This window comes from Mustela putorius, unplaced genomic scaffold (genome assembly GCF_011764305.1).
Source record: "Mustela putorius furo isolate JIRA1106 unplaced genomic scaffold, ASM1176430v1.1 tig00003896_pilon_pilon_pilon, whole genome shotgun sequence".
NCBI lineage: Eukaryota > Metazoa > Chordata > Mammalia > Carnivora > Mustelidae > Mustela > Mustela putorius.
In genome coordinates, this window is record NW_025422045.1 from 6427798 (window position 1) to 6448529 (window position 20732).

The window sequence follows — 20732 nt, forward strand, 5'->3', positions numbered from 1 at the left end:
CTGGGCTTAGGAACCCTAGACAGCGTTCCAGGAGGTTTGGGCCATTTTAAACAGATACATCATCCACAAAACTGCAAAAATAGTGATGCTAAATAATCTGCAAAAGGGACACTTGGTAGGCTGACAGCTGAAAGGAAAAGGCAAAACGTCCTCTTGTTGGACCTCAACTGGAATGTGTCCACCAGATGACCCTATTTTGGCCACTTTGCTTGTGTCCACAAATAACCAGGAGAGTGCTGTTGGGGTTACAAATGAGTTTTAGCAGGTAGGTGAATTTGCAAATAATGGGGATTAACTGTGCACCTGTCTTTGCATGCACAGCTATGTTCTGTGTCTGCACGTCTGCATGTGTCTGTTCATCCATCTGTCCTGAAAACCATGAATTCACACCAATACTTGCAAGTCCAGTGTCACACCATAGGCTCCTTTGTAGTGTTTTTCTGTTCTGGGCCACTGTGGCACCAAACGCCCCCACAACCTGCTCCACCTCTTTGCTGGCACCTACCTTACTCTTTCCCCTCACATAATGATTTTAAAGCTGATTTCTTCTGGAAGGGGCGAGCTGGGGGCAAGAAGGGGAATGGATGTAATTATATCTTATTATCCCATTTATATTCTATATGCCAATTTAAGATAGGCTGATATTAAAATATTTATGAAGCCTCCTTTTCATCTCATAATTCTACTTTGCAAGTAACATTGATTTGGGGAAAAACCATTTTAGAGCTGATGAATAGTGCAAGAACCAACAACTGACTTTATAAATGGACTTAGGGCAGTGCCATGCCCTCTGGTGAAGAGAAATACCTGCTGTTCTAGGCTCAGGTGTGAATGATGGGGTTGACAGGAGGGCCAGAGCCTCAGGACTAAGTTCTGTCTGAGAGACACATTCTTTCAAGACCCTGGGAGGGCTCTGCCTCCTGCAAGAGACTGAGTCCCTGGAAGGTAGGGACCACATGTGGGCTAGTCATTCCTGTGCCTAAAGCCTGGCCTATGAAGTGACAGGTGTACATTGGTGACATTTTTGGACTACAGGCTATCCAGCTGTTGCCCAATCATTGAAGTCTTTCCTTGTCTTGTAATGTTTTCGGTTCTTTCCCTTAAGTTTCTCTGGAAGCTCGTCTCCCTCCTCCCTGTGGGAGCCTTCCAGATTCTTGCTAACCAGAGGGATCATTCTCAAAAGAGTGTGCAGAGGCCTGGGAGAGTATCTGTAACTGAGTTCCTAAGCATCAGCTTTGGAGTTGAACAAAGTTGCTTTGGATTTCTAGCTGTATCACTTACTGGCTGAAGGTCAGGAGCAAGTCGTGGACCTTCTCCCAATCAATTTAATAACCTGTGAAGTGGAAATGAGCAATAACTTCTGCCTCCCACAATTTTGGGAGGATTAAATGAAGTGGTGTTTTGAAAGGCCTTGGCATGGTGGCTGTCTTTAGTCAATGTTAGCAAAGATGATGGTGGTGGCTCACTCGTCATCTGGCACTGGGTATGTCATAATCTTTTTTGGATTGTAGCTCCTTTCCCCATCTTGGTGATGAACTCCTAATTGGGGTAGAGATCTGCTCTCATATTTAGTGTGTATATCCAACTTCCCACCCCCCCAGCATGTCCACCTACCCCCCACCCCCCAATCTAACATGGTGCTGCGCACCTGGTAGGCAGTAGCTATCTTTTGCTTGGTCATTGGACGGTCCTCCCTCATGCCCCACCTCTCTGCCTGACCCAGTCTTGCTAGTAGAGCAATTTGCTTCCCTTTTCTCAGCGTGCTGGGAGATGCTGATTATTTTTTCCAACCTTTTTTCTTTTTTTCATTAAGAATCAATACTCTGTATGATGTGGTCGATGTCATGGTCTGCTGCTGCTAAGAAGTGTTGTTTTCTGGGCTTTCTCCTTAACACGAGCACTGTACTTGGTCCCTGTTGGACTCTGAGGCTCTCTAAATGAAGACGTGGCACGCAGTTACCACCTATTTTTACCCTTGGGAACAATGGCACCAAATGCCAAGAAGTTCTTAACCAGGTCAGCAGTGTGTTGTGTATTATCTTCCAACCCAGGGTCTTTATGGCAAGGAGTTGGAGCAACTGGATTGGGTTTTGTACAACTGCGGCAGCCGGAGATGGAACGGGTAATCAGTCTGCCTGCTCCTGAGACAGTTCCCCCTCCTTTCCGCCAGGAAAACGCTTGGTTAAAAATAAGTATGCTCTTTGAAAAGTCTTCTCACTCTTTAGGACTGACTGAAGCACTTAATAGGTGGTATCTGCTGGGTGGATTTTATCAATATCTGTTCTGTTATGCTGGGATGATTTTATATTATGTAGAATTGTCGGTAGAGCCAGGAGCCAGCCTTCGCTTGGACTGTTGAGTTCAAAATGATGTTCTCGGGCTTATTACCCTATTTCTTTCTTGAAAATTTGAAATCCATTGTGTGAAGTAGAGCTGGAGAGACCTGTGTAGCTTTGGAAGAGAAATAACCAGTATTTAGGACGGTGTAGATGGTAGGGGGATGTAGGTAATAGTAAAGAGCCAAAGCTCAGGGCTCAAACTTCTCAGTTCACATCCTGGCCCTCCTTGAGAATCTCCCTCTCCTGCTCCCCTTCTTCTCTCTCTCTCTCTCTCTCTTTTTCAAAAATAAATGAATGAATGAGTGAATGAATGAATAAAAAAATATAAATGTGGTTTTCTTAAGAAAGAACATTTGTTGAGTCATTCATAGGCTGTTTTGTTTTCTTTTGGAATTTATAGTACCTTACGAGAGTTTTTTGAAACAGTATGCCTAAGAACATTTGAACCAATAACCTTTTGTTTAAAGAAGATATTTTCCTGTTTTTATTTATTTTATTGTGTTACGTTAGTCACCATACAGTCCATCATTAGTTTTTGGTGTAGTGTTCCAGGATTCATAGTTTGTGTATAACACCCAGTGCTCCATGCAATTGATGCCCTCCTTAATACCCATCAGCGGGCTCACTCATCCCCCACCCCTCCCTTCTATAACCCTCCATTTGTTTCTCCGAGTCCATAGTCTCTCATGGTTTGTTTCCCACTTCGACTTCTCCCCCTTCATTTCTGTCTTTTGATCAAATCCCCTGTGCCAGGCAAAAGCATTTGCATTACCACATTGACCTTATAATTAGCTATTGCAGCATCTAAATGTTGTAAAATTTTCTGCACAGACTTTTGATTTTGCTGCTTAGAATGCTAAAATAGCCTCTCTTTCTGGTTTTCTCTTTCTTCCCTTTCCTTCCCTCCACCCCACCACCTTACCATCTTGCTGCTCAGAAGAACGCTTTCTCCTCCATTGTGCGAAGGGATGAGAAGGAAACCCCCTTATTTGACGTGACCAGACTTAAAATTTAGTTTCTCAGAATTGGTTTAATTATACTTATAAGTAGTGTGGGAGAAGTCGGTTAAAAGTGAGGATCACAAAATGTTTTAACCTAAAACATGCACATTTAAATTTGGACTTAACTACATGCCTTTAAGAAGCTTCTCTAATATGTGTATAACTGGAGTTCTGTAGACATCTTTCCATCATGAGCCTCTCCCACACCGTGGAGTTCATGATTTGCAGTTTGGGGTTCTTTATTTTTATTTTTGTTTTATTACTGAAGTATAATATAACCTACAATGTTAGTTTCAAGGTAAGCCTATTATTTCTACCTCCTAAACCCCTTGATCTGTTTTGCCCATCCCCCACCCACTTCCTCTCCGGCCACCATCAGTTAGTTCTCTGTATTTAAGTCTGTTGGATCTTCTTGCTTGCTTGTTTTTTAAGATTCCACATGTGAAATCGATCATAGAGTATTTGTCTTTCTATAACTTACTTCACTTAGCATAATATTCTCTAGGTCCATCCATGTTGCATATGGCAAGATCTCTCTTTTTTTTGAGTAATATTCCGTGTGTGTGTGTGTGTGTTTGTAGAGGTATAGTTAAGTTTTTTTTTTTAAAGATAGAGTGTGACTTGAGATGTTTGAGGAGAAGAGTAGGATCCCTTTCGTGTTTTTTAAGAACATTCTCTCAATTCACTGACAATTATCTGGCCCTCACCTCCTTTGGCAGCAATGGTCTTTTTTAGGAGTTCAACAAACATTTTATTGAATTTTTATTCAAACAGCAGTTCTTTGCCTTTGTGCTCCTTTTTCATTGGTCCATATCCTGTTTAGATGATAAATATGTAATAAAAATGGCTTGAACAGATTGGAGAACATTCTGAACAGGCCTACCCCTCAATGATAGGTGTAGTATACCGCCTACAGAGCTGCTTTAATTTGGCATGTAGGTAGTCAGATGACTGAGAGACTGTCCACTGCATATACACATTGTAGCAAACTGTAGATCAGTTCAAAAGGAGAATTTAAAGACAGTACAATTCCCTAACGTGTGGGTGGATTTTCTTTCAGTCTTGTTTGTGTCGGCGCGTTTGTATGCAGCTTATATTATTTTGTATTTTACTCCTGAAATCAGTGATGAATGTCCTCAAAAATACTTGTTACTTCTAATTATTTCCTTTCAACAGACTCCTAGAAATGAAGGTATCTTAAGAAGTGTGACCATATTTAAGACCCTTAAAGAATATTGCCTTGACTGCCCAAAAAATCTGTACCTCCTATGGAAGGGAATGTGTATTTTACCATGTTTCTCACCAAAATGATGAGTGCTTATATCCCTGCTAACATGATAGACAATATTTTGTTTGGATGTGTATTTTAAAGTTGTTATTGAAGGTGAATCCCCCCCTCCTTTTTATTTCCTTGCCATTTGTGGTGTTCTGTGAAAAATCTGTCATTCTTTCTCTGACCATTTTGTATTAGGATATTTCATTTTCTGGTTTTTAAAGAGCTCTAGCCACTATTTTTCTGGTAAATGGTAACTTCTTGCTAAGCTACAGATACATTTTCAAAGTTCATTGCCGATCTTCGGACTTCACAATATTTTTACTTTTTATGTTGTAAAATATCCTTGTGATTTCTCACCTGCACTCTTTTCAGTTAAGAAGAACTTCCACAGTCTGACTCAGATAAATAGTGCAAATCTTACTGTTTGGTGCTTTTAATTTGAAAAAACAGCTCTCAATTAATATAAATTTTATTACAGTGTATAGTAGAAGTTTGAGATTTATTTATTTATTTATTTATTTTCAGATCAATTTGCCCAGCACCACTTGTTGAAAACTCTTTCATGTCCTGGTAGAGTTTTGATGAAGCTTCTTTCACATGGGAACATTGTGTATGCACTCGACATTGTATCTGTTTCATTTATCGGTTTGTCTCATACCAGCACAAGGATGTAATCAAATTATATATTTATTTTATTTTATTTTTTTGAGGATGTAATCATTTTAGCTTTATTGCTGGTTTTACTGCTGTGTGGGCAAGTTAACATTTATTTTTGCAACATTTTCATTACTATTTTGGGTAGTTTCTTTGCAAGTAACTATTTCTAGGTGGGTAGTAGCCCAGGCTTCTGGTGGTTTGTAGGTTTCTCCCACATTTTCATCCACTGCCTAGTTTCACTGGGAATCTTCCCACCTCTCACCTGAACATCTGTTGCTTATGTTCTTAACATCCTTATACTCGACCTTTACTAAAAAAGATGTTTTTTGCTGCTGCTTTTTGGTCTAGTCCATGTTGCCTCATTAATCGTACTTTTGTAGAAAGCTCCTGATGAATAGTAATTACTTTGTCAGAAGAGTGGTATCGAGACTGCATGTTCCCATGACCTTTGTGGTCACTGCCATCTGGATGGGCTATGGCAGAGGCCAAGTGTCACTTGAGTGGTTGTCTTCACACGGGGTATCTAACTGCTCAGGAAAGGAGACAGGGCTGTGAAGGCTTACGTGCCTGTAGAATGCCTCTGTTGGGGTGTGGAATTGAAAGTGAGGTTTCATGAGGCTCTGGTTATTGAGACTGTTGATTTATAAATGATACTGCATAGGCATTATCAGGAGTGGGGGCAGCTGCTTTCTGTCCAGCTGGTCCGCTTCTTGTATTTGAGGAGCTGAAACGTGCCTGAGCAGAAGGCAGAATAGAGCCAGACCAAGTGCACTTCCCACCTCTGTGTTACGGATGAGGCCAGAGGAGCCACCTGAAGGGGACTTGCAGCCTTCCTTGGCATGTTCTCCCTCTGGAACCATCCCTTGAATTCCTTTTGGTGATGGCTTCCAGATTTTGGCTTTGCAGTCGGCCCTCTCCCTGGCTAAAAAACACTGACATTTCACCTCCCTGATCCGTGATACAGGGGTACCCACTTACCAGAGACTGCATGTTCATAGAGATCTAAGGGAAGGCTTGAAGAAAGAAGCAAGGCAACTGCACCACAGGATATGCTGGCTCCTCTCCCCTTCGTCATGCCTCCGTGAGCAGCCCTGTGTGGCTGTCACACCTGGAGCAGAGAGGCCGCCTGACACAGCCCCAGCTGCCACATGGCACCTCTGACAGTTGACCCGCTTGCCTGTCCATGTGATGTGTCTGTCACACGGCGTGGCTCGCCAGCGGGCTTTCCTTTCACTAGAATTGGCTGGAACTTGGAAATCAAATGCATGGGGGGAGATGAGTAGATTGGAGTGCTGCAGAGGGACAGGAAGGAATTGATACTTTCTATTTAGGGGAAGCGTATGATGATGACACTGGGAACAGAGTTGGTCATCTTCCAGATGAAAAGTCTTTCTGGAAAGGCGGGAGAATCTTGAAGGAGGTCAACTCCTCGAGGCTGACTGTCTCCAGTGATTATTCACATATACCTTTCCCTCTTCCATAAAGAAATGGATCATATTTGTCCCAGACCTTGAGAAACATTTTTGCAGTCTTAGATTTAACTGGAGACTTAATTTGAAAGTTGCCTCCTACTCCTTCATCCACATTTTGTGGAGCTACTGTGATGGGTTTACATGCCAACTTCACGGACTATTTTCTGGCTTAAGATTTGAAAAATTTTAAAATTTCATTTCTCTTCCCACTCCCCAGCCTTCCCCACTGCCCCCATGGCAGAAAGACTGGTCTGTGGATATGGGCACCTTTTCCCATGAGTTGATGAATGAGACTGTTGATGCCTCACATTGACAGAAGACTCAGTAGGAGACGCCTGTTTAGAGGGCTTGGATGTGACCGTTGTGAATTGCTTGTATGTTACAGTGCTCTGTATGCATCCTGGGGGGCAGGGTTCTCACAGAAACATAGACTTCCCCTAAAGCCCAGGGTGCTGACCCTGGTGCTGCTTGTCCTGACTGATGGGTTGAGGGGACTTGAGTCTCCACTTGCCATTAGAGGAATGGAAGAGCGTAGTAAGCTGGGTGAGGGAGACATTCAGCAGTTCCCTTCTTGCAAATACTATACGTAATGATGAAAGTGGTCGTTTCTTAAGCTTAGAGAACTTGCAGAGGTGGAAGGGCTTTTTTGGAAGCTTTCTGGTTGGTTTTCTTCTGATGCATTTAGTTTTCAGAGTGAAACATGATGCTGAAGACTTTGAAAGCCTTTCTCAGCTTTTTAAGTGTAGGGAAGAAAGATTGAGTTAGGAAATGAGCATTAAAATGGCTTTCCTGCAGTTGCTATTAAATCTACGAGTTACACACTCAGCATATAAACTAGTTGACAGTATTAAACAGTTGAGCTTTTAATTTTTTCAGAATAACTTGGAATAGCAAATGAGCATTTCTAGCTGTGGCTTACACTGTGGCCTGTTTTCTCTTCTCAATTTGGAGTATTATGTTACCTGCATGCCGAAATGTTGGATTTTTTTAACTGAGCATAGCAATGAGTCTAGGTAAACATGTAGTAAGTGTTGTCTGTGAATTTTCCTTGGGTTAGTTGTGTGAGGACGGAGGTGATGCTGTGTGTTTTTCCTGAAAAATTCCATTTAATTTCCATGTTCGGCTCTGGCAACTCACCTCTGTTCCGTTAGACAAGGGTGAGAGAGAAATGAAAACTGTTGGTGTTGGCTTACTCATAGTTGTGGCTTTTCTTAGCTCATCTTTGGTTTATCTCCTTGAATGAGGTCACTCGTATGCCCCATTATTCATTTATGATGGGTTGTATGTAACATTTTGCCGTTTTATATTTCTCCAGAAAGTATTTTTATACCAAGGTAGTTCTTGTCATAAGACTTCAACTTGACTTTTCATTAATAACTATAGTGGGTTGAATAGTATCCCCTCCACATTCACGTCTACCTGAAGGCACAGAATGTGGCCTTATTGGGAAATCGTCTTCGTAGATGCAGTTACTTAAAGATGGAGATGAGGTCATGCTAGATTAATCCAGTGACTGGTGTCCTTATAAGAAGAGGAGAGGGCACAGAAAATGCCATGTGAACTCAGCTTAAAGAGACAAGGAATGGTTCTCCTTAGAGTCTCCAGGGGGAAGGATAACCCCCCAGCAACACTTGAGTCCAGATCTCTAGCTTCTATAGCTATGGAAAAATTAATTCCTCTTAAGATACACATTAAATGCTAGTTTTTTGTTTGTTTGTTTGTTTTAATGGCAGCTTAAGGGAACGGATAGAGCAACCAGTACAGGTTGGCAGAAATTGGAGGTCAACCTTTAGCTTAAGGAGCTCTGATTTGAACAAGGTTTTAGACTACAGTGTTTATAATCAAGACAGTAAAATTTTCCACGTGTAAGAAGCTCATTTGTCTGGTGCACCTTCCATTTTAATTCGGTCAACATGTAAAAGGTAGTTTACTGGACTCCCAGTTGAAGGAGCTTCTGTGGTCTTATTCATCATGACCTTTGGAAGTTGTCTGTGGGGGATAGATGCCTGTTGACGTTGTTCCTTCAAAGTTAACTTGCAAATTCCTTAAACCTGCTTCGTGTAGCACCTTGGAACTTAAGGGATTGATTGGGTCTCCTAAGAACTTGCTTGTCCACATGATCAGTGCTCAGAGCCTCAGGCTAGAGGGTCAACATACAGATTGAAAACCCTGCCTGCAGTCTGGGACGATGCCGTGCCACCATGACCTTTTGAGTCTTCGGCGGGAAGGACAACATTCGAGGCACAGTAAGCTGCCTCATGTTTGTAGACGAGGAGGAAGGAAGTCAGTGCGCAGTTACTGAGAGCAAGGGAAACAGTGTCTTTAGAAGGAGAAAGGACTCTTCTGGTCGGGGATTTTTTAAAAATGTAGTTTCTTTTCTTTTTCTTTTTTTTTTTTAAGATTTTTATTTATTTATTTGACAGACACAGATCACAAGTAGGCAGAGAGGCAGGAAGAGAGAGAGAGGAGGAAGCAGGCCCCCTGCTGAGCAGAGAGCCCGATGCGGGGCTCAATCCCAGGACCCTGGGATCATGACCTGAGCTGAAGGCAGAGGCTTTAACCCATTGAGCCACCCAGGTGCCCCCAAAAAGGTAGTTTCTTGCTGACAAGACACTACATTCTTGATTCAACCGCCCTGTGAGCCCCAGCCACATATTCCCCAACGTCTATTGGAAACCTGACCTGATGTAGTTCAGTTCTCCTGCTGTGAAAGTCAGCTATGCCACTGTTGCATGTTCATCTAAAGTGGTTGTGGAGGGACTTAAATGAGGGGAAGATGTTGCCAAGATGATGCCGATGAGCATTTCAACGTGATGCACTTTCATTGTATTTCTTGGGACAAGAGCCTTCCTGCTTCCTGTGACGATCACCCTGACCACAGCAGAACCGGCTCAGTAGAACAGAACCTCATGTTTCCGTTATTAGGTGTTCGAAAGGAATGACCACATCTGGAGATTTCACCACACAGAATTTCTAGCTAATTCTAGAAGGGAGACTCTTACCAGATGAGAGTCAGGAAGTAAAGCCATTTTGGAATGGAAACTTGCTGTCTGCTAGTTTCAGATATTATGTATGAATGTTCCAGAAGACCATGCTGTTGTCCAGAAGAAAACCTCTCCTTTCATCCTTCTGAGGGGGCACCACACACAAGCCAGGCTTTTCTTGGTCTGTTTGGGGGAAGTACTGGATTATGACTGTCCTTCCTTTCCTGAACCCCATCTTTTAGATATAAACTCTACCAGGCATTACTGACTTGATGTAATCTAGTGTTCTGCGTGTTCTCGTGATCTGGAGGCATTGGTATTCTTAATGCGGAAGTGATGATTAGTCTTAATTTGGAAACTGAGAATCAGAAAGTTAAAATAATTTACTCCAGGTTATATAATTAAAGTTAGTAGGGACTTCTTAAGGGGCACGGAAGGAAAGAAATGGAAGAGTCTGTGAGTGAATGATTATGTGCGTGTGTCTGTAAAGCTAGGGGAATTTTTTTCTGATGGTTTCTGATCTCCACCATTTGCAACTTTGAGAGAACTCTTTCAAGTCCAGAGGGATTAGGGCAAAGGGGTGCTCAGTATCGAGTCTCCATTCAGTGTGCCCTGTTAGGATGAGGGCTGAAGAGTGGTATGTTTTTCCTTATCTGCTGAACAGGTGCCCTTTCATATGCATGAAGGGAATGCAGGCAAAGCCATGGCTCCTTTCTTCTTTTCAATAATATAATTAATAACACAGATTAAATAGTGTAAAATTAGGTAATATGTTTACTCAAGAGTTTTATATATCCTGTTCTTAAAGTGCAGACAAGTAGTGTTTTGTAATCCACATCTAACACGTACACTCATTTGGTTGTCTTATTTAATACATAAATTGATTTTTTGGGGCCTATGTCAGTGATAAAAGAGACAAAAGCTTCCTTAGTCCTGCTCTGTATCATGAGCAATCTAACTTTATCTTAATAAAACGAGATGTAGTTCAGGTTTCTCTTGGGCCAGTTCTGTATCCTTAATAACCCTATAAGCTGTTCACGTAGCATCCATCACTGCCCAGACCAATTGCTGGGAGGCCTTCGATGTTGCCCATTGCCTCTGTGTACCCTACACAGCTGGCCCTGAGTGCCAGTAAGCCTTTCTCCAGCTGACAGCCCTAATTAGGATGATCAATATGGCCTTTCCTCTTCATGGCACAATCACTAAGTGGATTTGCTTTGCTTAGTATCCATATGGAGCAACTGTTTGAATGGGCAGTGGAGATTTTAACTGAGCCTTCTCCTGATAAACCCATTGCCAGAGTGGAAAAGAATTCAACATTACCAAGCCAGTGGAAAGCACAGCCCTTGAAGACAGAGGATCCCAAATCAGGTGAGTGTAGGTAAATAGTATAGCACTTGAGAATGTTTCCAGGGGAGTTTACATTACTATGGATGAAGGGGGCTGTTGGTTTGAACACATGGGGAAAAATTTTTGTTTTCATTGAAAATCTCATACCTTATAAATCCAAAGAAAGCGTCCGGTACACAGTTCACCGAGTGGTTGACTAATTGTCCCATTTACCAAAACCAAGTGTACATTTGTAAATGAGATTTGCTGGCTGTGATGTTAAGATCATGGTGGTTTAAGTTCACTCCGTGTTCATACCTGAAATACTAGATGTGGAATGTAGATGGATCTTAAGTGTAAGTCACTGCCAATCCACATGGACACCATTTGGTGTAGCTCTGAGGTTTCTGCTAGTACTGATATGGACAAAAACTCAGAATACATTTTCTTCTAGTCCTTGTTTTGTAGCAAATTGGCTGCCATTATTAGGTAGCTTTTCATGAAATGTAAAGCCTTTAGTTTTTACTTCTTCTTTTGAGTTCGTTTGTTTCATATAGAGGGTGAGATGATACCTGCTAAGAGAGTTAAAAAAAAAAAAAAAAAAAGAGGAAAGGGCGTAAGGACTCTGATTTTTGGCAGTACTGTTGATCTGTCAAGTTCATTGCTAATGTTAGATCTATCGTGCTTTGGGGATATTTTTGCAATTTTCCTGCCAACTGTATGAAAGCAGAGATTCTGCATTTCCACTGTGGTCATAACCACAGAGGGAAGTAAGGGGTCTGACACCTCAGTGGGAGCCTAGGACATAGCTTAAGGGCCCCACTCCAAATGGTTTTTACAATAGAGCTAGGTGAGAATTTTGTATCTCACTCAGAAATAATATATTGGTGCTAGTTTTAGATGGCCAGTTTAATCTTCATTAGACCCAGGAAGATTGACCTGCAACTTTGTATACTCTTTTCAAATGGTCCTATATTTCCTCTTTGTTCCCAGATTGGGGGTTGGGGGAGGGGGAAGTTGTCTTCAATGACTTGCCATATTACTTCTCTGATGGGTTTAAAAGTTACTGTGACATTATAGGGAGTTGGTTGCTTCTCTCCTCATAAAATAAGCCGTCTCTATCATGGATGACTCCTCCTTTTTGTGACTGCACAGAAGACTGGAAGATTTTTGGCCTGGGAAGGGCTGGAAGGAGGAAGGTCTTGAATGAGGTAGGCTCTGTGCACATTGCTGTTCTGCTGCTTGGTCTCGGAAACAGGTCTGATGAAAAGCACAAGATACTCTCTTGCAGGAGGGGTATGGGAAGAGAGATAACATATCACAGTTATGGGGGAAGAACAGAAATGGAAGAAATGGGTAAGCTTTGACAGTTTCCTCCTGCTGTTTTGTCACACTGTCTTCAAGCACCCGAGTGCTGACAGTTCCTCAACAGTCTCACGGGTCATGTCCCAAGTGTATGCTTGGGCAGTTACGTACATAAGCACGCGATAGGAGGAAAAGGCAAGAAGAGGACTGACTTAAAAATAGTTAAGGACTGGAAACACCACATTAATATGACATCTAATGACCAAACAGGAGAAAAATAAAATCCACAAGGCAGCTAAGGAAGATGAAGCCCATCTTTTTCAGAGGCTCTTGCCTTAAGCTGCTGGAACACAGGGATGGGAAAGCTGCTTGTACCAGTAACACCCTAGATGTCTTCCCCCTCCCCGGCTCCCACCCTGGCTATCTAAGAGGGACTATTATCAGGATTTGGGGGATAATTAGAAAATGCAGGCGTGGGCATCGTCCCTATACGAGTCATCAAGTCTGTTGCGGGGGCACCTGTGGGGGCAGTATGAAGGGGACCCATCTGTGAATGTCATTGCTTGTATCTTGCAAACCACGGAAAACCCATGAGACTTCGCTCTTGACCAGCAGACGTGCAAATTGGCCTTCAGACTGACTCAGGCCCCTGACCTACTTTTCTAGTTACACAGGCCCAAGTGAACGTGTTAGGAGAGCTTTTCCAAGTTGGAGCCATTCTGATCACAACTGGAACTCTTCAAAGTGCTGGCTTGTAGTGGCGCCCCTTACACTGGGGTATGGCCAGGCTTTGGTGGCTGCAGCGTAAGCTGAGGGCTGTTCACTACCCGAGACCTAATTATACATTATTCATGTGCGTAATTGAATTGAAGGTGAAGAGGGCATAGGCCGTGGTTAGGACAAGGACTGGGAGGAAATGCCTTTTGCCATGAGCTGAGCTTAGAGGTTTCAGCATCCATTCCATTAGAATGCAGTGTGCTGGAGAGTCAGGAGGAAGCCAGCAGCTGCTGGGAGCAGCTAGGCTCCTGTGCCCTGGCAAGGGCAGGGAGAGGACAGGAACTCCCATAGCATATGTTGTGGGGGTGGCAGTGGGGAGAACATGGGCTAAAGCTGATGGGCAGGGAGGAGTTTTAAATACAGCCACCTGTCTTCTCAAAGCTTAGGACTCTTGAAAATCCAGCCAATCTGGGTTTCCGTGTCACAGTCTGGCTTTCAGACTGTGCTCTGCTGATGTCATTTCGCTGGAGACTGCAGAGATCCAAGTGTGGGCAGATGGGAATGGAGGCTGGAGGAAAGATGGCAGGCCGCTCATGTGTGAGTGTGCAGTGGAGGGAGGCCAGGGACATGGAGGCTCTGGGGATGGTAGACCTGCCCTTGGAACACATTTGCATTCCGTGCTGAACAATGGGCAGATACCACATTCTCCCACATGCCAGAGGATGTTTGACAGCACCTGTCTTTTTAGAGCCCTTGCATGCAGGTCATTTATTCTCATGGTTTTCAAGCATTTGGGGTCAGAGTTTATATATATATGTATGTGTATATATATATATATATATATATATATATATGTATGTATACATATATATATTTATGTATATATATGTACATAGGAGCCATTGGCACATGAAAGACATTTTATTTTATTTTTTTTTAAAGATTTTATTTATTTATTTGACGGACAAAGATCACAAGTAGGCTGAGAGGCAGGCAGAGAGAGAGAGGAGGAAGCAGGTTCCCCGCTGAGCAGAGAGCCCGATGTGGGGCTCGATCCCAGGACCTTGGGGTCATGACCGGAGCCGAAGGCAGAGGCTTTAACCCACTGAGCCACCCCGGTGCCCCATGAAAGACATTTTAATAGGAGCTGGTCAAGCATTTATATCAATTATTCAATACATGTAATATTTCAGAGCAAAAATTCAGTCTAATATCTGATAGGATTGTGTTTTCTGTGGGTTAGGAAAATATAATTTGTGTTACTTTTCATCCATTTGAACAAATAATAATAAGAAGAAAAGATGCTTAAAGCCCAGTTTGCTGGAATGATAATAAACATAGTTTGGCGTACACGAAGATTGAGTACCTCAATCCCTGGTGGTTAGCGGTCAGGAGCCCCGGCAGGCCAAAGCATTGTTGACCAGAGTGTGGGAAATACATGGACATACTCACTACCGCCTTTTATTATTTTCTTCCCTAATTGAGACAACTAACACAAGTACGCGAGGCCAAAGTCTGCTTTCTCCCTGCTGCTGGCAAATTTGACAGCAAGGCTGTGCTCCCGCGTGTAAAGCATTGGATACTGGCTGGACATTCTAAGATCACCTTGTCTTTGTACAGGAGAGGGAGACTCAGAGGATAAATGTCTTGTCCAAGGACAGATAGCTCTTAGAAGCCCATGTACTGCTACTTGGGAAGTCAAATGAGAGTTTTTAGTTGGATCAGGTATCTGTGGCTGCTGGCGTGAAGTTGGCACATAGAGGAAACTGAAGATATCATGAGTCGCATTGGGTACTGGATGGCGGACGCGGAGGGGAAAGGCTTCAGGAGTGCGGGATGTCATTTCAGCACAAGGACAATCACCAGTGTGTTTCCTCTTGGCAGATACTCAATTTTATTAAAAGTATTTTAAACTCTGCCCTACTAAAATAAGATTGTGGGCTTGTTCTTGAAGGTTGGAAGGAAGGACTAAGGCGAGTGCTGGTGATAAAAGAAGCAAGAAATGTCTCACTTTATGAGATGTTTATGCCAGCCACACCTTTAGTACACATGCCGTTTAAAATTTCATCATCACCAAAGGCTAAGGCAGTTGTAGTAGTTAGATCGTTTTGTTTCTTGGCAAAAGAGAATTCTTAAGGGGATGATCCGTCGTCTGGATGTGCAGGAAGGAAGGTTAGATGTTAAACTTTCTACATCATTCCGCCCTTGGGTGGGATGGAATTGTACCCCAGATATTTGATTTGCTTTCATCATGAGGAGAATTGATAGATATGGCATTTCTGTCTTGATTTCTCTTGTCCTTCCCAATAGAGGGAGTTGGTGAATTTGGGGAGCCAGCCAAGCAGGGAATTAAGTAAGCCAAGTCTTTATTTCCATTTTTGCCTTATATTCATAGAACAGTAATGTTTAATAGCTTCAGGTGTCCATGAGAGAAGTGAAGAGGATTGCCGTATACAGATACTATAAAACACTGATTTTTGCTTGTTAGAGGCTAACACAAAAATTGAAATGCTGTGCATCAGAGACATTATTTTAAAAATAGAACCATACTGAACTTACGCAAAGGGTTTTGTCTCTTAGCTATGCCAGAATTACCTCTGTTTATTTGAATTTTAAAAATCTGTTATTTTGCCGTTAGAGTATCACCAAGTATGTTAATTTGCTTTGCCTTTCCCAATTTCTCCAACTTTGTTTGTTTGTTAAGAAAGCATCTTGTTAAAACTTCCAGAATGAATGATTTTTATTAAGCAGTTTCAGCTTGCTCATTTACCCCTCTCAATTCTTTCCAGGTAGAGATGACATGGTTTCCTGGACCTTGTGTCAAGTGAAGCTTTGAAGTATTTCATGTTGGATTTAATCCATTAAGATTCTGATTGTGCTAGGACTTTAGTTTTCAATAGAGCAAATTATAAAAAGGGTGAAATCATATATGAACTATCAACGTGGAAAGTGAGCATTCTTCTTTTGTAGAGTCCTGATGTAGAAATCAGCATTCCACAATTATTTCCACAATTATTTCCACATACTAAGTGTCTTTCTACTGAGAAATAAAAATGATGCTAATTGATAGTCATTGCTCTATTTGAATCTCAAGTTGTAGTTACTTTGTCTCAGTAACAAGGTGAGGACTGAAATTTTCTTTCTTTTACTGATAATTCACTGTATGCTTCTGAGCTAAGACAAAAACAGCCGTAGTTTTCACACTGTTCACATACCCACTGAGGCATCCTTGGCCTTTGAGAGCAGCACATTCGACTTTTACCGTGTTATCATCCTGGAGTGGCTTGTATAGACAAAATACCAAGTAGACAACGCTATTGAAACAGAAATAAAAGTTGGAATGACATTAGTAATTAGAACACTGTATACAATAGACTTTCAATAAGGATTTGTTGAATTAAATGGAATTATTATAAGTATATATGAATTATTATGGAGCCCATATCCTTTCTCCAAGTCTTTACCAAAAGATTTTTCAAAGGAAGGTCTGGGTATTAAGTAAAGTCTTGCTGACTGATGATGGTCATTAAGATCTAGGATTAGGGTGCCTGGGTGGCTCAGTGGGTTAAGCCTCTGCTTTCAGCTCAGGTCATGATCCCAGGGTCCTGGGATGGAGCCCCACATCGGGCTCTCTGCTCTGCGGGGAGCCTGCTTCCTCCTCTCTCTCTCTCTCTGCCTGACTCTCTGCCTATTTGTGATCTCTCTCTCTCTGTGTCAAATAAATAAAATCTTAAAAAAAAAAAAAAAGATCCAGGATTAGAGGAAGGATTGGATGTTTCTGTGTACCAAGTATGAGGAAAGAAAATTTGGCAGTCAACATAAATGGGAAGCTGATCTCCCACTCATAAACCCTTCTTCAGTGAGGCTCAGTAGATGTTAAGTGAGTAGGTTAGAGGAGGCTATGGTATTTAAGAGAGAGCCCTTCAGAGAAGTTTTTACCTGGAAAGCCTCTTGGAGGGCCAGTCGACTGGTAAGAACAAACACTAGAGCTGAGGTGGCTTATTGCTTACAGAACCAGAGCAGAGTCCTGGGTAGCCTTAGGAGAACTGGTTTTGAAATAATTGTATTCCACAGCACCCTTCTTTCTGGAATTCCCTGTCCTCATGACCTACGTGGTAGTCCTAGTGACTTAACTAGCTGGTGGTATGTAACTTTCAGTTTTACATTTTTCCATATCCAAACTTTTGGTGGTGGAACAAAGTGTAGGTGGACTTCATCAGACTCTACCACTCCCTTGGTGTTACCCACTTTATGTGATCCCTGGATGGCATAAATGAGATAAACATGACATGCCTGGCACTAATGGACGACCCATACATGGTGTTCCCATCTCTTTCTGAGAAGGAGCTTCCACGTCGGCCACATTTGACACTTGCTATGGTGATACTGATTTCAAGGGGAATCCTTCTAAGAGAAGAACCCTGAACTGAGCTTCAGGACTGATGTTACCAATTGTGACTTCGGTTGTTAAAGCTTTGTATTTTTGGCCTGTTTTCCTATATTGATGCCTACTTGTTCTGTGGGGTTTCTGTTTTCCCCAAATGAGGCATTTTCTGAAGTTTTCCTAAAATTCTAAGAGAGGTCTGCGTGACGCTAAGGCATGAACCGAGGGCCATGATTTTATTTGGATTACAAGATGGTGGCTCAGAGCAGGTCTTCTCGAAGTGTTGGTTCCCTTGAGAATAAGGGACATATATTGATTTTGTGTATTTTCCACTCAGTTCCTACATCTTTCTAGATGCATTTTTGAGTACATAATGCTTTTCTTCACTTTTGTAGTGTAATGTAAAAGGTAAATATTAGGCTATTAAAAAATAAAGACCCAGGCAGCCAATAAAACAGAATTCTAATCCACTTAAGCCTTGAAAAAAATCCCTTAGAAAACACATAACATTCCAAAAGGAATTGAGGATGCATAGGCCATTTTAACATCTTCTTATTCTTATAGAATCTCTTTTTGTGTCTTTGAGGAAATTTTCTTCTCTGTTGATTTGGTGGTGGGGCAGTATTCTATTGTGTAACATGCATAAAGATAGAATGGTCAAAATTAAGTCTAGTGTCACCAAAGTTTCTGCCCCTGTTGGAATATTTTATTAGGTCTCTTGGCTCCAGCATATTTGACTTCTTTCTTTCTTTCTTTCTTTCTTTTTTAAGGCTTATGTAATTGAATTACTTCACTCTTAGCAATTGAACCACTTTCTGGGAAACCATCTTTATTTCCAAGCTAGTAGATTAGCTCTTAGGGTGAGGGACTGTGTCTTAGATATATTTATATTATATTTAGGGGTTAGCAGAGTGCAGACTATATTACCAGTATTCAGCAACTGCTTATTTAATTGATTTTGATAGTGTTAAGGTGGCCCTTTAATAACTGAGTTTTCCTTCCACTTAGTAGTCATTTGAAAATCTCAGAGCACTGAACTCCATTCCAGTGCTCAAAACACTGAATTGCTGTAATTACTGTAGGGGATTTCAGACTCATCAGGGGAAGTTCAGTTGCTATCATCTCTTCTTGTTTATAAATTAATCTACAGATTGGAATTCTCTGTCCTTTCTTCCCATCTCCACCATTCAGTGAAAGTGGAGAGAAAGTTCTTCTTAGGTTTAAAAGCTGATAAAGAGGGGGGTGCCTGACTATCTCAGTCAGTACAGCATGTGACTCTTGATCTAGGGGCTATGAGTTCGAGCCCCACCTTGAGCACAGAGCCTATACTACAGTAAAAAAAAATAAAATAAAATACAAGGCTGATAAAAGACTATATTTAGACCCTTACCTCTATATAAAAAAAATAATTGAAAATGGATCAAAGTTCTAAATGTAGGAGCTATTAGACTGTAGAACTCTTAGAAGGAAATATAGATGGAAATCTTCATGACCTTGAAGTGGGCAATGGTTTCTTAAATATGATACCAAAAGTATAAGCAATGAAAGGAAAAAATCAATTGGACTTCATCAAAACTAAAAGAGCATTGGGGCTTGATAAGACACTGTCAAGTAAGTAGAGAGACAATGTATAGAATGTGAGAAAATGTTTGCAAGGAAATTATGTATCTGTTAAGGCTCTAGTTTCAGGAATATAGAAAAAACTCTGATGATTGAACATCATTAAGTATGATGTTAACCGTAGGGTTTTTGTAGATAATCTTTATCAAGTTGAGAAAGTTCTATTACAGCTTACTGACAGTTTCTATCATGAATGGGTATTGGAGTTTGTCAAATGCTTTTCTGCATCTATTAACACAATCAGGTGATTTTTCTTTTGTGGTCTGTTGAAGTCAACCAGTCTAATAGAAGGCAAGAAATTTGAGGAGGGCCAACCAAACATTCTGAGAGCTGAATGAGGACTTGACGGTGCCCTCCCTGGATTTTATTTTTATAATCATCTCACCAGATAGTCACTCTTTCCCACCAACACTGTCAGTCTGGTAGAACTTAGCCTTAAGAGCGTCTGTGCCAGAGGAAATATTCCATAGACTTGGAGGTTCTCATTACAGATGAAGGTAGTTAATAATTTAATAATATGATAATCTCAGGCTGGGTTTGTTTTGATAGGAATTGCTTGTTTCTGTTACCACTCTCTGTGAATGTATCACAAAGAGACAGTATTTTGGGGGATCTGTATTTAGTTGATGCCTGACCCGGCGATTTGAGTTCTACCATTAACCTTTTTTTGCTTTCTGATTTTTATGTACCATAACTAAATAAAGAAGAGAATGGAAAAATAGCTCTGTTTAACGTTTCAGGGGTGATAGAGTAATGTTGTCTATAAATATTTATATATTCCTGAGAAGATGCCTTTTTCTTCTGACATTTAGACTGACTCATGGAGAGATTCACCACTGGGGAGGAAAGAGAATAAAGAAACTTCTTTTTCTCAGTAAATTTATACATGTCTTTCAAAGGTAAACAGAAGAGAAGAAAGCTCCAAAGGATTTTTCATTGTAATAGGTTTTTTTCTGGAGCATTGAAATATTTAGCCAGCCCTTCCTCATCCAGGATAGTAACCAGGGAAACATGAATGTGTAATTGAATGCTTCCCCAAATCCAAATAGATGAGTTTGGCTTACAGCTTCCTGTGTGTCCCACAGCTTCCCTTCCATCCAGCTTCCCCCTCTCTCTCTCTCTGCACCTGGTCTCTCCTACTTCCCTTATGCCTCCTTTCTCCTAATCTTGGCTTCAGTCCTGCCTGCCTGAGTCACAGACTCTCACATTCCTGGTGTGTCGGCTGCAGTAATGGATAGAGACCCTTTGGGCAGCCCGAACCCCAGCCCCAGGAAGTACTCACCTGCGTTTCCTGGGGAGGGTGCTTGGAAGCAAAGCTGTACTTTTTTGCTTGGAAGCTCCTTGAGCATGCTTTCTGCATTTCAGAAATCTGGCAGGCAGGCAAAGGGAAAGCTGTGCTCTTTCACTTGGCTTGAGTTCCTGCAGCCTGCCATAGAGAAAGTACTTCGACCTTCTGATCAGGGGTAGGTCTTCACTGATTAGAAACCAGAAGGTTGACTATTACAAACATATGAAGTATGGGGAATAAATAAAATCTTTGTGAAATGTGGGGCCACAATACTTTAAAATCAAGACCGACTCTGAGAAAGTTGACACCCACTGAAATAATGGAGAAGAGCAAGCACTCTTCTGTTTGGGGCTCTCATGA

At 41.7% G+C, this 20732-nt stretch overlaps 1 protein-coding gene across 5 annotated transcripts in view; it reads left to right on the forward strand.

Moving 5' to 3' along the window:
- Positions 1 to 20732, forward strand: part of TLN2 (talin 2) — a 423915-nt gene that overhangs the window by 187014 nt on the left and 216169 nt on the right. Inside the window, exon 1 of one of the 5 annotated variants that reach the window (XM_045067452.1) lies at positions 10969 to 11100. The exons of the other annotated variants lie outside the window; for them this stretch is intronic. The gene's annotated coding sequence lies outside the window, so the exon portion shown is untranslated. Of the gene's footprint in view, positions 1 to 10968; positions 11101 to 20732 lie in introns of those variants that run through there. 5 annotated transcript variants of the gene reach the window in all.